Raw genomic sequence first — 14,838 nt, forward strand, 5'->3', positions numbered from 1 at the left:
ACAATGTGTGGATGAGTGTGATTGTGATTACCAAAGAAGGCCATCTTGCTTATTCCCCTCCATGACAACCAGGGAGCTGCTCTCTGTGATTCCAGGGGGAGAAGGAGTTTGAAGTTCAGCCTCAGGGTTGATCCTCTCATTTCAAATGGACTCAGTGAGTACAATGCTCTAACACACCCTATCAACTAGCAAAGTAGGGGTAAGGGGGTCAAAGGGAAGTGCTCCTGTGTATAAAATGAGAAGAGCTGGGCAGTCAGAGGTTATGTGCAGCCTCACATCTGTGACTGGATGCTGTGGGCAAAAGCAAAAGAACAATGGGCAAAAGAGGCGTAGGCAGGGGAAATGGCAGTATTAGGGCAATTATATTAGATAGTTCGTAGAAAGTATCAGAACCAAAGGATTAAAAGTCTTCTAATATCTTTATTCATCATTATAAATGTCCCTGTTCTAAAAGAAATCACACCTGAGACCTTAAGGTATCTCCCCTCATCTACCACACTCCCCTTGAACCAGAAGGACAAAGGAGAGGGATGAGGGTTCTCCCAAATCTACTTCACTTCTCAAAAATGAGGGAAACAGATCCCAGAGGCTGCTCTATTTGGAACCCACAATATGACAAGAAGACTTCAGAAATCCATCAATTAGGGATTCTGGTGATTTGGCCTGCTCAAGATAAAACTAATTCAGAAATGGGCCTTTCAGGCATCCATATACATTATGTAGCTTTTTTTCATGCTGCCCTGACACAGTTCAAAGGGGAGTCTTCCCTAAAACTCCTTTCTTACACCAAAGCTGACAGCATTTATTTGGAAAACTTTGAAAAGGAAGTCGAATTGTGATTTTCAATTCAGGATTCTCCCACCTCCATTCTCCTTTTCATGAGAATTTCATTAATCCAGCCACCAGGCACAACCTCCTATTCATCCCAGTTTCTATCCTGATTACTATCATGCATTCTTTTTGGCTTATTACCTCTAAATAAAGACTATTGAATAAATTTATCTAGTCTCCATCAATAATTCAAATACTGTATCATATCCCCAATTTAATTTTTTAAAGAATTATATTTAAAATAAACCTCTACTTTCTCCTCTTAAAAACAACTGTTTTACCTCTTTTACTTGTGAAAAATACTAAAGATCTCATGTCAACTTTTACTAGAGAAAGTGGCAGAGAATCTGAGCAGCCAAATACAAAGAATTCTCATCTGTATGGAACAACAGAGGCAGAAAGTCTAGAACTTTCTCACGGGAAAACAGCAAATTGCTTTCCTTCTCTGAACCTCAGTTTCTTCACTGTAAAATTAAGACATCTGACTTACATTGGAAAAGCTAGTTTCTGACCTAAGGGTCACCACATTGCCTTTGGCTGAGAATTTTTAGTTTTCTTGTTTCTTATTTAATGACCTACAGAGCTTCACTGAATATAACATGGTTTGAGAGCACTGGGAAGGCCACTTCTCCCTCCCTTCTATGGAAAACATCTTTTTTTTTCTTCTTTTGTAGTTTTGTTTAGACTCAAACTGGTATCCAATTCTTTGCAACCTGATGGACTGTAGCCCACCAGGCTTCTCCGTCCATGGGATTTCCCAGGCAGGAATACTGGAGTGGGTTGTCATTTCCTCATCCAGGAGATCTTCCCAACTCAGGGTTCAAACCTGCATCTCCTGCATTGGCAGACAGATTCTTTATCACTAAGCCACCAGGGAAACCAAGGGAAAACATAGATTCCTCCTGTTTATCTGATTTATTGACCAAATTTCCAGCTGTTTTCCTCCCTCTAAGCAGTTTCTTCTAAATGTATATTGCTTCAGAAAGTGTAGCATGTTAAGTTGTCATCAGCCAAGAAATGAGGAGCTTATTGAAGGGAAGGGGAAATAAAAAGGCAGAAGTTACATTCTCACCTTTGGATGGCACCAAGAAGGGCAGACCTTAGCTACAGGGCTTGTGGGCAGCATGGCACCAGCAAGGGCTTTGGGGATGGCATGGAAACAGGATATGGTTGTCATAATCAGTCTGCCACCTTCTCCAACAGTCTGCTACCAGGTAGAACAGCTTGGGTTTTTTCTATTTCTTCTAAAAAGAATCTTCTTCTTTCCCTCCTCATGTCAGCACAGTTGTATGCTGATAGAACAACCTACTCTGTACTTGACAAGACAATATTAGATCAAACAGCAGTCAGTCTTGCTCAGATGATCAAACATGAACTAGAATTAGATGAGGACAATGAAGGTGCTCTGATAAAGGACTACAAACCAGGCACTACACCATCTCTGAGGCCCATTTTCTCCAACTTCACAAGTTTATGAGTTCATGAATTAAACCCAACAACCTTACTGAGTAACTATTAGGTATCAAGCTCTGTTCTGGGGTCTAGAAGGGAAGATCAGGCACAAAAGCCTGAGTTCTCCCTTCAAGTCACTTCTGATAGAGGTGACTTGATCATGTATCTTTGTACCAAACACTGGGGGCTTGTTTTAATGCACAAGTTGACTTAGGGTAAGATCCAGGGAAAACATCCTGGGATGCTAAGGTAATCAAAAACCAAGGAGGTGCCAAGTCCCAAGATTTAAGCTGCTGGGAGGAAGTAGAGCAGGAAAAGGAATCATATGGTTTTTATCTTTCGCTCCTCCCTCTGCCTTTTGTTCTATTCAAGCTTTGAACAGATTGGATGAGGCCCACTTACAGACTGCAGCCATGAAATTAAAAGACGCTTGTTCCTTGGAAGAAAAGCTATGAAAACCTAGACAGTGTATTAAAAAGCAGAGGTATCACTTTACCAACAAATTCCGTGTAGTCAAAGCTATTGTTTTTCCAGTAGTCATGTATGGATGTGAGTATGGACATAAAGAATGCTGAGTGCCAAAGAATTGTGCCAAGCTGTGCTGTTGAGGAAGACTCTTGAGAGTCCCCTGGACAGCAAGAGGATCAAATCAGTCAATCCTAAAGGAAATCAACCCTCACTATTCATTGGAAGGACTGATACTGAAGCTGAAGCTCCAATACTTTGGCTACCTGGTACGAAGAGCCAACTCACAGGAAAAGACCCTGATGCTGGGAAAGACTGAGAGCAGCAGAAGAAGGTGATGACAGAGGATGAGATGTTTGGATGATATCACCAATTCAATGGCCATGAGTTTGAGCAAACTCCAGGAAATGGTGAAGAAGAGGGAAGCCTGGTGTGCTGCAGTTCATTGGGATCGCAAACAGTCAGACATGATTTAGCAACTGAACAACAGCAATACTCACAGTGGAGAGGGCACCCTACTGAGTCTACCAATTCAAATGCTAATTTCATACCGAAACACCCTCAGACACACCCAGAATCATTTTTAATCTGGGCACCCCATGGCCAGTCAAGCAGACATGTAAAATTAACCATCACAATAAGCAATATTTAGGCCAGATGGAAGGAAGTGGCTCTTCCATAGTAGAGGAACAAGGAATGTGAAGCCAACAAAAGAGCAGGAGAAAGAACTGTGTGATATGATCCAAATGCCATGGAGGGAGAGCCACTGAAAGTCCGTAGGAAGAGGCCATGGAGAAGAGTAGGAACCCAAATCCTGAAATTTGCGTAAACCAAGATGATCTTTTGTATCATATCAGAGGTATTAATAGTTCCAGTAAGGAATCTGTAGTCTTGAAGATTGTCCACTTCTCTGTCTTTGCCCTCTCACACCAAATTTTCTATTAAAAGTTCCTTTTGAAAAGGTCCAAACATGTTTCTGCTTAACTAAGGTAGAAGGCATTTTCTCCTAATTGTAGAAGATAGATAGGTAATGCTGATACTCTGTTTCAAAGTACAAAGCCATGGCCTTGTTCAGAGATCAGGAAACAGTAAGTTTCTTGTTCAATATTGGCAGATGGGCCACATCCTACATATATTCTGAAGCCTTCCTGCTCAAATGCTAGGTAAACATTGATCCCAAACTGATGATTAATGACTTGTGGCACCAAGCACCCCCCAACTCTCACTCTCAATATGTTTCTCTCAGCAGATGGTCTATTTCTTGGCCCAGAGAAAGTAAAAAACCACTAAGTATAAACTCCCCAACTCCCTGGACCCCTCCCTATGTACTTTTCTATATATGTACCTGCCTACCTGCTTGTCTCTTATAGAGAGAACCGGTTTTCCTCCTAACTCAGACCAAACCTCCAGCTGGGTTCTGAATCCCATCCCCTGTCTCCTTATGAATCAGACTTCAATGATTAGCCTTTTATTTTAAGTTTAATTTTTTTAATTATTAAAGTATGATAACATATTTACTGGAGACTTGGAAAATATAGAACAAGGTCACATATAGTTCCACTACATATTACAATTACTTTCTTAAGTAGATAAATTAAGATTTTAGTTGAATTTCAATATTAAGCATTCAAAAATTAATAGAATGAATATACAGAGGTAGAAAGATATAGAAGATCTGAAAAGCACTGTAAATTCTATCTATTCTATCTAGTACTTTGTATAAACACAGGTGTCACCAACACAAAAGAAAGATAAGATGTAATGGAAATCAGAGGGAACTGACAGAAATTTTATAAGCAATAACAAGATCTGTGAAAAGTACATGATTTACAAATTGACATTGCCTAAGGATAACACAAGCAGAGCCTGAAGACACGTCATTCTATTTTTCTGGTAGCACTACTGCTGCTGTGGGAAGAAGAGTTTCTAAATGCCACCCAAATTATATCTGACTTAGTTTTCTTGAGAAACACCAAAGCCAACTACGGGACAGCACATCCTCTCCCACAAAAAAAAAAAAAAAAAAAGCAGTCATTTCTGCAACACAAATCCTGGAGAGCTCTTAAATTCCTCAGTTTCTTACTTGTTTATTTGCAAATTGGCTCAAGAAATTTAAAAGAGCTACTTGGTTCAATTAAGTTGGGTGTTTGATGTGATGATACAAGATCAAAGATGCTCTAATACCTTTCAACCAATGCCTGGGATGATGATGGTAATTATAATAATGATGCTATCACTGCTGTTGCTGATGTTCACTAACAGGTAGTGGGTATGTATTACATGCTGTGCACTGGCCCTTCATTTTACCTAAACATATTCAACTGCCTAATTGACATCACTGCTTATATGTCTCATAGGTACCTAAACTTTACCATGTCTAAAATAAGACTTTTAAAGACAGAAAGGATTTCATAGAGCTTATAATCTAACAGAGGATGAGATGGTTGGATGGCATCATTGACTCAATGAACATGAGTCTGAGCAAACTCCGGGAGATACAGATACAGGGAAGCCTGGCGTGCTGCAGTCCATGGGGTCACAAAGAGTCAGACACGCCTGAGCGACAGAGTAACAACAAATAATCTAATAGGGGGAGACAAATGATAAATAAACAAATCAATATGTAATACCAAACAGTGACTACCATTACAAAGAAAATAAATTATACCAATGGATAATGACTATGTATGAGAAGGTAGGTATAGCTACTTTAGACAAGATGATTAAGATCTTTGAGAAAAGATGACATTTAAACTTGAAACTTGAATAATGAGAATGAGCCAGCCATGATGAAACCTGAGAGAAAGCATTTCGGGCAGAGGGAACAAAAGTACAGAAGTCCAATTACAGAAAGGAGTTTGATGTGCCTAAGGAAAGAGGCCATTCTAAAGGAGATCAGGCCTGGGTCTTCTTTGGAAGGAATGATGCCAAAGCTGAAACTCCAGTACTTTGGCCACCTCATGCGAAGAGTTGACTCATCGGAAAAGACTCTGATACTGATAGGGATTGAGGGCAGGAGGAGAAGGGGATGACAGAGGATGAGATGGGTGTTTGGCATCACCGACTTGATGGACATGAGTTTGAGTGAGCTCCAGGAGATGGTGATGTACAGGGAGCCCTGGTGTGCTTCGGAAATTCATGGGATCACAAAGAGTCGGACACGACTGAGTGACTGGACTGAACTGAACTGAAGGAAAGAGGCCAGTGTGGGTGTCTGGGGTGAAGATGATTTAGTACAAGATGAAAGGAGAGCAGTGGACAGGGTCTAGATTATGCTGGGTCTGACAGACCATGGTAAGAAATTTGAGGTTTATTTCAAGTGTAATAGGAACTTACTGGATTTTAATTTAACATGGTTGTGGGGAGTGGGATATGATCTGATTTCAACCCTGCTGTACAGAAAGAAAGAGGGCCAGAATGGAAGTGTGTGCCAAATAATAAGTTATTGAAATAGTCGAGGCTGAAGATGACAATGACTTGGAGGAGGGTGTTAAAATGCTAGAATTTGTAAGAAGTATTCAGATTCTGGATTTATTTTGGAGGCAAAATAGACAGAACTTAGTGGCTGACCAGATGTGAGAGTTGAGAGAAGAAAGTGTAAAAATGATTTCCCATTTCTGGCTTAAATAATTGAGTAAATGGTATTGCAGTTGTCTAAGATGGAAAGATTTGGGCAACATACAGGTTTGAAGGCGGCACAGAAGCAATCAAGAACTCCATTTGGAGTTAGCTAAGGTTGAAAAATTAGTGAAACAGCCAAGTAGAGATGTCAAGTAGACAAGTAAAACATATGAATCAAAAACAATCATACAGAAGAAAGATAAACAACAAAGACAATAAACAGTTGTCAATTACATTTCCCCCAAATAATTAGTTATTTTTTGTCACCCCTGCTAAAATATAAGCTCTATGAGGGCAGCAATATTTTCAGTCTTATTCTCCTTGTATTTCCTGTAGCAAACATAATGCCTGAGAAAATAGTAGAAACCCAATAAATATTTGTGGATGGAAGGAAGAAAGGGATGGAAAGAAATTTGTCCTCTGATTAGGTAAGGTTTTAAACAAAAAAAGCATTGGACTTCCCTGATGATCCAGTGGTTGAGAATCCATCTTACATCAGGAGACACAGGTTCAATCCCTGGTCAGGGAACTAAGATGCCACCTGCCTTGGGGGAACTAAGCTCATGCACCACAACTACTGAGCCCATGTGCTCTGGATCCTGTGCATCACAACTAGAGAGTCCAGCCACTGCAATGAAGGATCCCACATGACCCAGTTGAGACCCAACACAGCCAAATAAATATTTTTTTGATGGAAAGGTATTGAATAGCTACTCTCTGCTCTTCCTCCAGAAGAAGAACTACTAACCTGGTTGGTCTGATTTAAAGATACTTTGCAGGATACAGGAAGCTTGGGGCTGGTGCACTGGGATGACCCAAAGGGATGGTATGGGGAGGGAGGTGGGAGGGGGCTTTAGGATGGGGAACATGTGTACTCCCGTGACAGATGCATGTTGATGTATGGCAAAACCAATACAATATTGTAAAGTAAAAAATAATAATAATAATAAAATTTAAAAAATAAACTACTTGAAAATAAAAAAATAAAGACACTTTGCAGGGGGCAGGGGAGGGGTGGTGTACATTTTGAAGAGGTAGAGCTTTCAAAGAACCCAAAGACTGATTAAAGTCTCTCCCTCTTCTTCTCACACAGCAGGAATAAGGGCCAAAGTTAGCTTCCATATGGGAAAAGGCCAGCTGTCATCTTTCCTTGAACTAACCTTCCCAGATAGAGTTCTTCAGTCAAGCAAATGCAAGTACTTCGGCTCCTTGGTTAGATATTCCAATTTGCATGCATTTTGGGGATCAATAAGCACTTAGGTCAGATTTAGTTCCCACTTGTCTTTCTTAGCCTGAGAGCTAAGAATAGTTTTTACATTTTCAAATGTTGAAGATATCAAAGGAATAATAATATTTCAAAGAACATGAAAATTATATGAAATTCAAATTTCAGTGTCCATCAGTAAAGTCTTATTAGAACACATCCATGCTTATCCCTTTTGGAGAAGGAAATGGCAACCCACTCCAGTGTTCTTGCCTGGGAAATTCCATGGAGAGGAGCCTGGTGGGCTACAGTCCATGGGGTCACAAAGAGTTGGACACAACTCAGCAACTGAACATGCTCATTCATTTACATGTCGTTTATGGCTATTTCAGTACTACAACAGCAGAGCTGCATAGTTAACAGAGACCAGATGGGCTACAAAGCTGAAAAATTTGCCAACTGGCCCTTTATAGAAAAAGTTTATAGACTCCTGTGCTAGTTTATTTTGCCACAAAAAAATATATAAATTACTTGAATGATACACCCATTTCCATGTTACAGAAGATAAAGGTAAGGCTTACAACATCCAGTAGATAGGAGAGCCTGGATTCAAACTCAAACAACACAATAATAAAATTTTAACAGTGATATTTATTAATTTCAACTACTATTAACTGAATGTTCACCAAGTGCCAGAGTTAATACAAAGGAGTTTTCATGATTTAATCCTTTAATCATGTAATCTTCACCACAATCCTATATGAAAGATACTACTATTTTGTGGGCCAAAAGTTTGTCCAGTTTGTTCTATAAGATGTTATGATTTGTTCCATAAGATGTTACAGAAAAACCCAAATGAACATTTTGGTCATTGCAATATTATGATCTCTATTTCATAGATGAGGAAACTGAAACTCAGAGAGGATAAGTGGCTTGGCCAAAGTCTCATTTTAAGAGAACCAGGATTCATATCCAACTCTGAAGAAGCTGGATGTTAGGGGCCAATCTAACCACAAAGCATGAAGTTTCCATCAGGTCAAAGTTGACACAGAAAGGCAATGAAGACTATCTCTCTGATCTTCCACATGCTACAGGGTTGCTGTTCAGGTTTGAGCATGTTGATCGACTACCTAAATGGATATGTTGGAGATTTGCATCTGGAATTCAGGTGAGAGGCCCAAACTGAAAAGATTAGATTTGAGAGTCATGAGAGTGGAAGAACTCAGCCACAAAGAACGAAAAAAGAAGAGGATCAAGTATGGGAACTTGAAGAAACATCCACATTAAGACAGAGACCTAGAGAAATGAGTGGCTGCAGAAAGTTGAGGGAAATTGAGAGAATGACTCACAGAGGTCAAGCAAGGATTAATTCTTCAGACAGAAGTAATCCACAGGGACAAACATGGCAAAGGAGGTCAAGACTATACAAGCACAGACGAATGCCCATGGAGTTCATCGGTAACCTTGTAAAGTGCCAATGCAGGCAAGTGGGTTGAGGAGGTGAAAGGGAGATAAGGAAGCAAAAGAGGAATGTAGACAATTTCCTTAAGAAGCTAGGCTATGTAAAGGAGAATTATAAGGCATTCGCCAGTAGTGGATCCCAGGTCAAAACTTTTTTAAAGATGGGAGAGATGTGACCATGCTTTTATACAAGAAGGTAATAGTCTATAGCAAGGAAGAAATAATCCTAAATTCTACACAATTCTAAATCACTAAATCCAAATCTAGCTGAAAACTAATTCCATACCTTTCCTGTGGTATAAATTGTACAATGTGGTGACTATTACTTTTTTCAATGTGCTGAGGTCTTTCTCACTTTTAGTCACAACTATTTCAGGTAACTCTGGTTTCTAGAAGCCTGAATGACTGCCATGCCATGTAAATGTGGTGCTGCCCACTTGCCTTGAGGTCAGTCTTCTATCAACTGAGGGATTTTTGGTTTCTTTCTTTTTTTTTTAATTTTTAAAAAACTGAATCTACTGCAGACAATAACTACTGAAGAATGGGTGATGACAAAAGTAGCCCAAAAATTTCAATACTAAGATTATAGGCATCGCTAAGTAAAAGAAAAGTTCCCTGTTTAGTAGTAGCAGTAGTAGTGTTAGTTGGTCAATAGTGTCTGACTCTCTGCAACCCCGATGGACTGTAGCGCACTAGGCTCCTCTGTCTATGGGATTCTCCAGGCAAAAATACTGGAGTGGATTGCCATTCCCTTTTCCAGAGGATCTTCCTGACCCAGGGATTGAACCCAGGTCTCCTGCATTGCAGGCAGATTCTTTATCATCTGAGCTATAGGGATTATACAGTATAATTACTGTATAATCCATGTATTATTTGTTTAGCAATGACTTGGAAAAATCAAGTGATATGAAAACTTAATAATGACTTGGAAAAAATCAAGTAATGACTTGGAAAAAGTAAGTGATATGAAAACTTAGAATAGAGACGTAACAAGGAAAAAAGAAAAAATAAAAAGAAACAGACCAAAGTTACAAAGACGAAAAGAAAAAAGAAGGAAAAAGTGAGTCAAAGAAGGGCAGTGTACCTATGCAGCAAGAGCAGTGTAGTGCAGGATGGGTGCTTCACTGAGTAGTGATACTAACATATGCTTATGTACCTTCTTCCTGTGCACATGTGTAGGAGTTGCTCTAGAGTATTTCCCTAGGAGTCAAATTCCTGGATCAAAGAGTATATGGAAGTTCTACTTTAACTTCACCCCATGTTTCAGCTTTAGTAACCATAAGTTTTATTTATAGATCTGTGAGTCTGTTTCCATTCTGTAAAAATGTTCATTTGTGTAATTTTTATTAGATTCCACCTATAAGTAAAATTATACAATATTTCTCTGTCTGACTTACTTCATTTAGTATGATAAGCTCTAGACCATTCATGTTGCTGCAAATGACATTATTTCAGTTTTTTCTATGGCTGATTAATATTCCATTGTATATTACCACATCTTCTTTACCCATAAATCTATCAATGGACATTTAGGTTGCTTCCATGTCTTAGCTGTTTTAATAGTGCTGCAGTGAACATCGGGACACATGTATCTTTTTCAATTATGGTTTTCTCCAGATATATACCCAGGAGTGAGATTGCTGTATCATATGGTAACTCTATATTTAGTTTTTAAAGGAATCTCCACACTGTTCTCCATAATGGTTGTATCAGTTTACATTTCCACCAACCGTGTAAGAGGGTTCCCTTTTCTCCACACCCTCTCCAGCATTTATTGTTTGTAGATTTTTTTTATGATGACCATTCTATTTGAGGTGATATCTCATTATAGTTTTGACTTGTATTTCTCTGATAATTAGTGACATTGAGAATCTTGGCCATCTGTCTGTCTTCTTTGGGGGAAATGTCTATTTAGATCTGCCCATTTTTTGATTGGGTTCTTTGGTTTTTTTGATATTCAGCTGCATGAGCTCCCTTTTCAGTTTTTAGTCTATTTTCTTTTTATTGAAGTATATTCGACATACAATATTTTATTAGTTTCATGGGTACAAAATAGTATTTCGGCATTTATGTACATTGCAAAATGAACACCACAATAAGTATACCATATGTCACCATACAATGTTAATACATTATTATTGACTGTAATCCCCATGTTGTACATTACATCCCTATGGTTTATCTACTTTATAACTAGAAGTTTATACCTCTTGATTTACTTCATCCATTTTGCCCCACCAATCTCCCTTCCTTCTGGCAATGAACAATCTCTTCTCTGTATCAGTGAGTCTGGATTTTATTTGTTCAGTTGTTTTGTTTCTTAGATTCTACATATACGTGAAATCATGTCTTTCTCCATCTGACTTATTTCACTTAAAATAATACCCTCATGGTCCATCCATGCTATTGCAAAAGGCAAGATTTAATTCTTTTTAATGGATGAGTAGTGTTCCATTAGGGCTTCGCTGGTGGCTCAATGGTAAAGAATCTGCCTGTCAACATACAAAATGCAGGTTTGATCCCTGAATCAGGAAGATCCCCTGGAGAAGGGAATGTCTACCCACTCCAGTATTCTTGCCTGGAGAATTCCATGGACAGAGGAGGCTGGTGGGCTATGGTCCAAGGAGTCACAAAAAGTCAGACACGACTGAGACAAAGAGTAGGACACAACTGAGCAATTAACACTTTCACTTTTCATAGGAGTTTTACAGATTCCCTGTATCAGGTTACAGAAGTTCCTTTTTGTTTCTAGCTTGCAAAGCTTTTCTTTTTTTTTAATCATTGGATTTTTGGATTTTGCCTGATGCTTTTTCACATTTATTGAGATCATCATATATTATTTTCTGTTAATGCAGTAAATTATACTAATTGATTTTCTAATGTTAAATCAACCTCGTATTTCTAGGATAACTCTTGCTTAGCTCTGAAATATTATTTTTCTTCTACTTTGTTGGATATAAGTTTGTGATGTTTTAAAAAGTTTACATCTGTGTTCATGAGTCAATTTGTCCTGTAATTGTACTTTCTTTAATCATCCTTATCAAATTTTGTTATTGAGGTTTGTACTGGCTCCATAGGGAAGAGAAATGAGGTGTTGTCCTTGTTTTACTTTCTCTAGAATAATTTGTATAAAATTTAATTTACCTCTTCATTAAGTGTTTGGCTACACACTAGATAATCTAAGCCTGATGTTTTCATTATGGGGCAATTTTAAGGTACTGATATTATTTCTTTAATAGTCATAGGATTAGTTAGTTACCATTCACCATCACATTAAGGGTGTGTTCTTTAGATTCCTTGCTTTATGCAGGGATTTCCTGTAACAACCATCTGTTTGGTCTCAGAGTTTCATCTCCCACTCCCCACTTCTAATGCAACTTTTAAGGGGGTCCCCCAGGGTCTCTAGACATCAAGAGAAGCCCTGAGGGGAAAAACTAGTTTACAGACTACTTTACCTCTTGGGGTTCCTCCTGTTTTCAACTACTTTTTGGCCTCTGAAGAATCCCTCTTTTTATGCCAATTCAGCAGAGTCTGCCTTATGCTGGAAGCGGAGGTTTCTGCAGATTTCTCAAAGACTAGAAACATACATTTTGTGAAATCTCAAAGTAGGGCTTTATTATAGAGTTTCCTAAATTTATTTGACCACAGAAACCTTTTATCTCAGAGAACCTTGAGGAATAAATGCCCCATAGATCACAACTTAGGAAACCCTGTGATCAATGATATGTAAGTCCTCTTCCACCTCTATCATGCTATATTTCTGTTCTTTTGTACCTTTTGAGAAAAATCACAGGCTTACATGAGAGTACATTTATTCAGTTATTCACTTTAAGGTAGTTGAGTTAATGTTATTCAGGACAGTTCTGAAGTTTTAAGCACCTAGGGGGGCCAAAACTCCTACAAGAGACATTCTTAAGCCTCTGACAGGAAACACACCAGGCAAATGGAAGAAACCATTTTTATACAGAGGTAATTTTTAAAATCAAATGTTCAAACTTCTGACTAAACATGGATAACAAAACATATTTATCTCCATTTTCTCCTGAATCCCCACTAAAATGACAATAAATGAAAAGATATAAACCCATAAGTGCAAATAGAATGGGAGGGGAGAAAACAGCAAACAAGAGAAGTAACTATCTTAGAAAAATGGAAAGCCAATGGCTAAGTAGTAGCTGACTTAGCAGGTCAGGTTAAGTTGGAATACAAACCTGCAGTAAGAGTAGTCATCAAGAAGCAAGTGTATCTAGGCCTTAAAGTTCTGGAAAGCCTCAAGAATTAGAGATATAAGACACTATTGAAACAAGGGGTATAGAATGGGACTGATAACACCCAGATCAATCTCTATTCCACCCAGATCAATATCTAGTAAGATTAAACCAGACAGGATCTGAATGTAGGGACACCAGGAACAGCCAAAGACACAAATGAAGGATCTTATTGAAGTGAAAGGCATTCAATGAATGTCCATATGCTAAATAGTAAAACCCTCAGCTCTTTTCCTTCATGCATCTCCCACAATGGACATGATCATATTGCTCAGGCAAGAAGTTGAAGAGTACCTAAAAAGCGGTACTGAACAGCCCATGAGAAAAGGTCTACAGATATTAATAGGTGATCCCCAATTAAAAAGTTGTGTCCTAATATAATTATCCATTGGGATTTTTACTAGTTGCTAAGTCCTGCCCATAGATACATTTACATTCATGTCCTTTCATATTTAATAATGTTTCATGCTTAAACATAAAAGGACAGCCAGGAATCACCAAACATTGTAAGAAAATCACTAACAGAAAAGAGTTTTAAAAAAAGGCAACAGACACAATACTGGGAGTAGTACACAAGGACTATGATTAATATCCCCAGAGAGATAAAAGATATTGCATCCATGAAACAAGAACAGTATGCTACAAAAAGAAATAACCAGAGAATAAGAAGAGCTCTTAGAAATTAAAAATATGAAATAAAATATACATGAGAGGATTTTAAAGGTAAAATGGAGGAAATCTCTCAAAAAGTATAAAAAAATGACAGAGCTATAAAATATGAAGCATAACAAGATTGACAATAAGAAAAAGTGAATAAAAGGCATATGAGAACTCTATGAAAAACTGAAGTTATTTCAAAGTAAAATGTCTTAAAACTACAGTTATTTTTCTTAAATGCCTCAAAAGCTCTCCATCATCTATAACTGTGTTGTCCAATATGGTAGCCACTAGGTCATGTGGCTATTTAGCCATTTAAATGTGACTAGTCTAAAGCAAAATATGCTGCAAGTGTAAAATAGACATTGGATTTTTCAACACATAATAAGAGAAACAAGAATATAAAATATATCACTTTTATATTAATTTCATGTTACAATGGTAATATTTTAGATATATTGAGTTAAATATAATATATTATTAAAATTGAAAAAAATGGACTCCCTTGGCAGTCCAGTGGTTGGGATTCTGTGCTTCCACTGCAGGGGGAACAGGTTCCATCCCTGGTTAGAGAACTAAGGTCCCACATGTCACGTGGTACAACCAAATTAAAAAAAGAAAAAACTAAGTGTTCACATAGTGAGCTCTGCCAGTGCTGACCTGAAGCTGCCACTACTCATAGAAACCCACCCACACAGAACTAGTCATCATCAGTCAGTAGCAAGTTTCTAGTTAGGGGTTGGGATTGAGCCAGAGCGCAGCTATGCTGTCCTGGGCACATGCTATCCTTGGCTACATTCTCTATGTCTCATTTTCATATTGCTTCCTCTGATGTATTTTCATACATGAACAAAAACCTTTACAATATATATTGAAAAG

The 14,838-nt window shown here is 38.2% G+C and overlaps 1 long non-coding RNA gene across 2 annotated transcripts in view; it reads right to left on the bottom strand.

The window, feature by feature from the left end:
* Positions 1 to 1,215: 1,215 nt before the first annotated feature.
* The window catches only part of LOC129639789 (uncharacterized), a 104,573-nt gene continuing 90,950 nt past the window's right edge, over positions 1,216 to 14,838 (bottom strand). For both annotated transcript variants that reach the window (XR_008708605.1, XR_008708604.1), the window contains one exon: positions 1,216 to 1,666. This is a non-coding gene — a long non-coding RNA (uncharacterized LOC129639789). The remainder of the gene's footprint in view (positions 1,667 to 14,838) is intronic.

The sequence above is a fragment of the Bubalus kerabau genome, chromosome X (genome assembly GCF_029407905.1).
Source record: "Bubalus kerabau isolate K-KA32 ecotype Philippines breed swamp buffalo chromosome X, PCC_UOA_SB_1v2, whole genome shotgun sequence".
Classification (NCBI taxonomy): Eukaryota; Metazoa; Chordata; class Mammalia; order Artiodactyla; family Bovidae; genus Bubalus; species Bubalus kerabau.